Below are 8,982 nucleotides of genomic sequence, written 5' to 3'. Positions count from 1 at the left end.
CATCGAATGGGATGATTTGCTGACCTGTACAACAACAGGCGCTTACATACAAATAGAAATGGATGAACTAACTTTTGCCAGCCGAACGCAAGTCAGCAAGTAGCAAAAAAATAAGGAATTTACATCAGCAAAGACAATTTGTACGTGAAGCATAACAGTGGAAATAGGACCCATAAATCACATTAGCTGTAACCCTGAGCCTCCATCGATTACCCGCAGGAAAATGAATGGGGAGCATTAAAGCTTCCCATCTTTGCAAATCTACACGGGGAGCTTAACAACCAATGCAACGCATGAGCGGCCAGGGTGGTGCCAATCCCCCCAGAGCACAGCTGCCTGCTGGCTAAATAAGGCCAAAGAGCTGCCGCTCCCAATAGCTTAAAGTGCACAAAAAAATAAAACGACCAAACATCAGCTTGTGTTTACATCTTACAAGTTTTCTTTTTATCCTGAAAAAATAAATAAACACACTGGTGTGCATTTATAAAAATCAAAGGCCTTCGCCCACCTAGATGTTGCCCATTCCCTGCATTGAAACCAAATTCAGCCGAGGCTTAGTTTGGCTCTAATTTATTTCCCGATGTCTGAATGGCTGAGTATTCTTTCTGAACGCACAGTGCTGGGGTCTTTCTTTCAAATCTAAGCAGTTGTTCAAGGACACGGTAAAAAAAAAAAAGACAGACTTTGGCAAAGCACCAGAATGAGAATCGCTCTCCCAGACTTGAAGCCTTTTCAGCTCTGCTAATTCTAAATCATTTCTATTACTTTTCCCTAATTTTTATTCCTATAGGCAATAAATGGTGAAGCCCCTGTTCCTCAAGGGTCCTCCATTCCTTGTTTCATTGACTGGTAGCATACAGAGCCTTATTTCAGCAGAGGTGCCTATGGACAGCTCTCAGCCACAATCCCCTTCAGCGTCAGCTTAGTGGAAGAATTGATTTTATGATTATGCTGTATGTTGAAAAGGATTTTCCTATTTCATTGCAAAATCAAAAAGCAGAATTGTGTCATGAATTCCCTGTCCACCCCACTCTTCCTGAGTATAATCCATAAGAGTGCTGCAACTGGAAATAACGTAAATGTACACACGTGCCTTACATGTGCTCGCATAAACATCTGAGCTGGCGTATAATCTGGCACAGCGTATAAATAATGAACGTCACATTTACTTATTTAGTTTGAACTTTCAGACCGCAAGTACAAAGCTGAGATTTGTTTCATATTTCTACATCATCAGGGCTGGCAATGACTTGCTGTCTTTAAGTCACACAGTGTGTCTATGGGGTCTCATACACTCAGGTGCCTTAGCCACCAGGGGGCAGCGTGAACAGATTAGGGGCCTTTATGTAAAAGAATTCTCTGTAAAATATCATACACAACGAATAAGATCTTACAGTATCTTTGAACTGGGCGATAGATAGATAGATAGATAGATAGATAGATAGATAGATAGATAGATAGATAGATAGATAGATAGATAGATAGATAGATAGATAGATAGATAGATAGATAGATAGATAGATAGATAGATAGATAGTGGTAAGAAAAAGTGTGTGAACCCTTTGAAAATGACTGTACATATTGTGATCTGTAGTGCTGATTGCACCCCACTCCTGGTACCATTTGTCAAGCTTGGGTCACAGATTTGCACAGAGACACAGGAGGTTGTAGAAACAAGAAGGATTTTTATTCAAACACTGCAAACAAACATTTGTCTCTTCAAACTTGCTCCTTGACATAGATGACAGTTTCGTCTATCAATTAAAGGGTAGCGTGTGTAACTCAGAATCATCTTTACGATAGGTGCAGTAAGCTCCGTGAATTCAAACGTGGTGATTGTGTTTTGGTATCGGTTCCGTCCGACCCACACAAATTCTTAGCTAAATGGCAGGGCCCTGCCATTATTGAGGAGCATATAAGTCTGGTAAATTACAAGGTTAGAATACCAGGCCGGCGCAAACCATTCCAGATTTGACACATTAACTTTTTGAAGGAATGGCATGACCGACAAGAGGCTAACATTTCCTTGGCTGCTGTTTCTCAGACCGATGTTGCCATTGGTAACGATCTTACTGACACGCAAAAGACAGAACTGTTATCTTTGATAGAACGGAACACTGATGTCTTTTCAGACTTACCAGGCAAGACTAACATCACAAAATATAAAATTACCACTGAACCTGGTGTTTGCATACAGATGCGGCCATTCCGGATTCCGGAAGCGCGACGAAATATTGTATGCGAGGAGGTAAAAAAGATGCTGACATTGGGTGTAATTCGTGGAAGTAAAAGTGACTGGTGCAGCCCAGTCGTATTAGTCCCAAAGCAAGATGGTTCGGTTCGCTTCTGTATCGATTTCAGATGCTTGAATAAGGTCTTTGAATTCGATGCTTATCCGATGCCCCGCGACGATGAACTGTTGGAAAAACTGGATCAAGCGAGCTATATCTCTACGCTAGATCTCACGAAAGGCTATTGGCAGGTGCCTTTAGAGGCTAGCAGTTGTGAGAAAACAGCATTCGCAAATCCTGACGGATCCATGAATTTACAAGACTCCCGTTTGGTCTTCACGGGGCACCACTGACTTTTCAGCGTATGATGGATCAGATCCTGCGTCCTCATTCTGAATATTCCAGGGCATACCTTGACGATGTCTTGATTTTCAGCAATGATTGGCAAACACACTTAGAGCGGCTTCAAGCCGTTCTTGAAAGCTTGAGACAGGCTGGCCTTACTGCTAACCCTAAGAAATGTAAACTGGGCATGTCCGAGACTCATTACTTAGGTTATTCTATGGGCAAGGGTTTACTTAGACCACAGTTAAGGAAAATAGAAGAAATGCTTGCTTACCTGAGACCAAAAACACAGAAACAGGTACGAGCTTTTCTGGGGTTTGCTGGTTATTACAGAAGGTTCATTCCAAATTTTGCACATAGAGCTGCTCCTCTTACAGAACTTACTAGAGGCAGGAAAAACCGACCTATCTTATGGACAGAAAATTGTGAACATTTTTTCAGCGATTTAAAAAAAAGCCTTGTCTTCCTACCCGGTTCTAAGGAACCCGGATTTCAAAAAGGATTTTGTCTTGCAAACAGACACAAGTGAGAAGGGTAAGGAGCAATGTGAGAGTAGTCTGTATTTCAGGGGTTGGGGATTTCCCAGGGGCGTCTGTATCCTCTTGGGGTGTGATCAGCACTCCAGCTCACAATATGTATAAATTAGTCTTAAAATATATTCTGATATTCATCTGAATTCCAATAATGAGCAAACAGTTTTCAATAATAATTCACACACTTTTTGCATTGTTCTTGAACATACTGAACACTTTATTCCAACATTCACGTGTAAGAAACTCCTAGGTTCATGACTTCAAAATAAACTATTTGGAGTCGGGGTTAGCAAACCTAAAGTTGCAGAGCATCCAGGTCCCATACATTTCCAAAAGTGCTCACCAGAGCGGGAAATACTGTCAATAAAACCCTGACTAGTAATAAGGGCAAGCACAGAATCTTATTATAATAAAAATGTTTATTTTCAAAAAATGGCAGGAAGCACAAAAGAATGCTCTGTGGAGCACAAAGGCAAAAGGAGTTGCCTGTAGCAAAAAAGTTCAATCCAAAGGCAAAACAAGTTCCAACATAAAAATTCCAAAGACAACTCAAAAAAATGGAGCACAAAAATCTAAAAGTCCAGTAAACTACAAGCACAGGGAAAAAGAATCACAGGGACAACACAAAACTCCCAAGCGCATTCGAATGAACCGCAAGGGACTACGGGTTGATACAGCCTTTGTAGGGCTGATAGTTGATCTCCTGGTTCCGACCATTGTTCCAGTTTTGACTACGTTTTTGTCTCCCAGTTGCCTTCTTGAATCTCGTGCCTGTTGACATGACAATGGGTCACTAGGAAGCACTCTATAGTTGCTAGTGCCTGCCTATTTGCGCCTCTAAGACTTGCTTTTAAATTCCAGAGTAGCACATTTAGTCCTTTATCCGAGATTACGGATTTGACCTGTGAACAATTGTTGTTTTCATACTTTAACTTCTGATTTTCTGGTAATACCTCCTAACTTTCCACATCTCGATTCAGTTGTCAGGCTTTGTTCACACTACTATCATTAGTACTTAAAAACAGCCTGACATTTGTAAGGAGCTGTAAGGCATTCGGCACCACCTTTGCTCTCCGGTCGTAGTCATAGACCATCATTGCACAGTGCACATGTGTAAGTTTTCCAGTGTGTTACAGATTGTCACTGGAGTTGTCAGCAGCTCGTTTTCTCACTGGGGTTACTTCATATCACCACCATAGACAGTACATCCGAGTCTTCCTTGAAATCCCAGAGTTTGCCCCCCTCTGCTCTTTATAATGACCGGGGAGAATTTTCAAAAGCTTAAGAAAAACATTGAATACGTTTCACCATTCCAATCCACAATACAGATATGAATGAAATGGATAAGGTCCAGAAGGCAAAGAAAGCCTAGTGCCACTCTGGTCTCTGACTGGATATGTAAAATACCCAAATTACAGCAATAAACTCCTTTTCTTGCTGTCCATAGCGTTTGGTGTAATTTGCTGGTGTGGGCCAGCCATGTTCCAGCTTTGAGGGTGTCTCCGGTTGGAAAGCTTCACTGTCTTGGACTACTTTTGCATCCTTTTGTCGGTCAGGCCAGTGGAATGGTAGCTTTCGTTCAAACTGATGCTGCTCCAGGACCGAGTCACAATCTGAAGTTCATCCTTTCCAGGAGGTCCAAAGGCCTAAACTCAGCCAACTCCTTATGATGGAACAGCAGCTAACCGATCAATCTCAGTGTCATCTTCCACATTGTCACGTCAAGTCTTTTTAACAACTTCTTACTGCTGATTATTTAATTTTTATAACAGGATTGGGGTGAGGTGGGGGATGGGGGGTTACATTTGTTTGACCGTGCTTCTTTGTGGCTGCTGCTGCCTAGCAACAATACGAGCCGCAGGGCTCAGCTTCACAACGCACTTCAACGGAGGGTCTTTAAAGTGAGTTTGTTTCGGGAGGGAAGATGTGCCCGTGCTCTCGCTGTTCAAATACGAAACTGCCTTCTTAATTTGAACCACTTTCAGGGGCTCCTCAGCTCGGAGTCTTTCCTTATGATTCCTACACTTTGGTCCCAAAAGAATTTTGTGGATTTTCTGCAATCCTGTTTTTTTATTTGTATTTGCATGTTGCTGTTATTTTACTAAACACTTGTTATATTCGATGCCTTGTTGTAATATTGTTATGCATCTGGGTGCTCCTGGGTAATGCTGTTACATTGAAATGTCATTTGATTGATTTATACTGTCGTGGAAAGTAAAACTCATAAATGTGGCTTCACAAGAGAATGAAACCGTTCATGCTGGACCCCCACAGAGAGGAAATGATCTTTTATTATACACACCGTCAGCCACAACATTAAAAGCACTGACAGGTGAAGTGAATAACATTAATGATCTCATTACGATGGCACCTGTCAAGGGTTGGGATACATGAGGCAGCAAGTGAACGTCCAGGTGATGTGTTAGAAACAGGAAATATGGGCAAGAGTAAGGATCTAAGTGACTTTGACAAAAGCTGGACAACTGGATCAGAGCATCTCCGTCTGCTGAATGGCCCAGTCAAAGCCCAGGGCTAAACGCCATAGTGCACCAGAGGAGAGACCTGAAGATGGCAGTTCACAACAACAACAACAACATTTATTTATATAGCACATTTTCATACAAACAGTAGCTCAAAGTGCTTACTTTACACAGTCACTTCCCGTCTAATCTAATGGAACTCGAGAGGACCTGACAGTAAGAGTGTCTGTTGCCTGACAGACACCAAAGTGCTCGGCTGTTTTTATTCATCAGCCAGTCTCGCAAGGCTTCCTTTAATATCAGCACCATAGCCGGAACTGAGAAGAACGCGCTTTCATCGTGGTCAAGCCTGACGCGTGTCCAGAGGGGACTGATGGACGAGATCATCAAGCGCTTCGAGAATAAGGGCTTCTGCCTGGTGGCCTTGAAGTTCATGCATGCTTCTGAAGATCTGCTGAAGAAACACCATATGGATTTGTGACAGTGGCCTGGTGAAGTAAATGCATTCTAAATGTAGTCAAGACTAGCAGAGTCATGTTGGCCAATCCAGCCAACTCGAAGCCTGGTACCATCCATGGTGATTTCTGCATTCAAGTTGACAGTAACGTCATCTATGGCAGTGACTCTGTGGAAAGTGCCAAGAAAGAGATCAGCTTGTGGTTTAAAGCTGAAGAACTTGTGAAATATGAGAGCTGTGCTAGAGACTGGATCTACGAGTAATGCACTCCTTTAGGTTTGGCTGTCCATCATTCCAAAAGATGTCAACTGGGGAACAGAACTGGTGAATTTCCCCTTGGGATTAATAAAGTATCTATCTATCTATCTATCTATCTATCTATCTATCTATCTATCTATCTATCTATCTATCTATCTATCTATCATATAGTGCCTTTCCTATCTATCTATCTATCTATCTATCTATCTATCTATCTATCTATCTATCTATCTATCTATCTATCTATCTATCTATCTATCATATAGTGCCTTTCCTATCTATCTATCTATCTATCTATCTATCTATCTATCTATCTATCTATCTATCTATCTATCTATCTATCATATAGTGCCTTTCCTATCTATCTATCTATCTATCTATCTAATCAAGCACCTTTCAATAAAGCCGAAGAATGAGATAAACGGCCCAAAACCAGGTTTGCAAAGTTTACAGAGACTTACTCAGGAAAACTCCAAACTGAAATTTCTGCCAAAGGGTCTGCTACAAAGTGATGAATTAAGGGTCTGAATTCTTATATGAAAGAGAGATTTCAGTTTTTGACTTTTAACTAAACTTGCACACCTTTCTGATGCTTTCGCTTTGTCATTATGGGTTATGAAGTATAGACTGAAAATAGAAACCTACAACTCGGTAAAATGTGTGCAGAAAGTGAGTGGGTCAGGATGCTTTCTACATGCACTTTATGTATACACTTATATAACCAGAGTCTTTCATGTCTTATAGAAGCAAACCTTTTCCACTGTGGCTCTTAGGTTTTTTGTAGGATTGCCAGTTCTACTGGTTTTCAATGATTTCATGCCACATGTGCACATCACCTGCTAGCTCATGATGTATGTGATGCCATTTCCCACTCAGGCATGAATCTTAAATAAAAGCTGTTACCCCACACTATTTTTAAGATGTCTTCCTGCCTCATCCCTAGTGCTGCCCATATCGGCCCCAGCCTCCGTGACCCTAAACTGGACTAGGCAGGTTCAAAATAGATGCCCTGTTAAAAGGCCAACCCCTAAAATCTGCCTGAAATACCCCAAATATCCACACCTGGCACACTGCATACTGCATTGTTGCAGTTTCCTTTTTAATTTATTAACAGAGAGGAAAAGCCTAAGTGAGAATTTGAAATGTGCAGGCTGTATTCAAAAGCAAAGCAATCGTATCCTGCCATAAATGCAGTAAGTGGTAGGCCGCTTAATTTAGAAAATGCTAATTAATATAATTAGGTAATTGTGAACAAATGTTAACCTTTGATGCTATTTCACCTCCCTTCCAGTACGGCCAGAGTACAGCGTGTAACGCTCCAAGGAAAAACATCTCGTCTCTGACAACCGAGAGCATTCGCTACTTCTCTGTAATTTATGGTATTGTGTACGGTTGACGCCACACTCGAACGTTCTTACACTCAACCTGCCAGCTTTTACTGCAGAGGAAATTCTTTGTACCTCTACAGGAAACTTTAGAATACGTGATCCGCTCATTCCTGCAGAGCTTAGTTTAGATCTGTTCAAGGTGACCTCCTCTACAGTAGGCAGGTTAGCTCTGCTTTTTGAAGACTATTTTGTTACAAGAACCAGGAGCTCCAAACCTGCACTAAATCAGCTCTTGTAAAGACCTCCTATTAATAGTTAACTCTGGGGATTCTAAACACCTTATATTCTTACACCTTTTTTTTCTTTTTAGAACATTAGAACAATCTGGACGAGAACAGGCCATTCAGCCCAACAAAGCTCGCCAGTCCTATCCACTTATTTGTTATGGCAGCTTTTGACACAGTGCACCATGACACCCTTATCACCGATCTGAGCAGGATATCGGCATACAAGGAGCTGCCCTGGCTTGGTTCAGATTGTGTCTGACAGGCAGAGGTTTCCCTGTAGGCCTTATCAGCTGCTCCTTCTCTTCTGACCCTCTCACTTTTGGGATCCCCAAAGGGTTCATTCTGGGTCTCATGTTATTTTCATTGTTCTTGGTCCCTTTAGGGTCAATCTTTAAAAAAAAAAGGCTTTGCTTACCCACCCCCAGGTTTGGTTTACTGGATAAACAATTTAAAGAGATTGTTATTTTCATAGGAATTGTTACATGTGCATTATTTTCACTTTTATGTTAAAACTTTTGCAAAAACGATATTTGTCATTTATTTCTGACCCTGAACGTGGTTAAATCTCCTTCTCGCAGGACGTATAACGCTGCTTGATTTGTGAACGGCGTGGGGGGGGGCTGAACACACACTAAGGAGATGCCGTTGGAACAGCTGTTTTGAAAAATAACGTTTTGAACTTTTGCTGCTGCTGCTGGCATCCTTTTGCCACTTCGTATCTCCGCCGCTCGTATTGTGAAGGGGGGGAGCTGAATGTACACTAAGGAGATGCGCTCAGATCATCTGCTGGCGAGCTGCGCGTTCTGCTTGTCGCACTGCGCATCGATCATTTAAAAGACTGAACAGCAGCCGTCCTATTGCCACGTTGTGTCTCTGCCGCTCGTATTGTGAAGGGGGGCGAGGGAGGGCTGAACGCACGCTAAGGAGATGCACTCAGATCATCTGCTGGTGAGCTGTGTGTTCTGCTTGTCATGCTGCACGTCGATCATTGAAAAGCCTGTATAGCAGCTGTCCTTTTGCCACTTCGCGTCTCCGCCACTCACGGTGTGAAGGGGGGGGAGTA

At 42.1% G+C, this 8,982-nt stretch overlaps 1 pseudogene; it reads left to right on the top strand.

Moving 5' to 3' along the window:
• Positions 1 to 293: 293 nt before the first annotated feature.
• Positions 294 to 6,309, top strand: LOC120516768 (annotated as a pseudogene).
• The last annotated feature ends 2,673 nt before the right edge of the window (positions 6,310 to 8,982 follow it).

The sequence above is a fragment of the Polypterus senegalus genome, chromosome 16 (assembly GCF_016835505.1).
Source record: "Polypterus senegalus isolate Bchr_013 chromosome 16, ASM1683550v1, whole genome shotgun sequence".
NCBI lineage: Eukaryota > Metazoa > Chordata > Cladistia > Polypteriformes > Polypteridae > Polypterus > Polypterus senegalus.
This window is presented reverse-complemented; position numbering and strand designations above follow the sequence as displayed.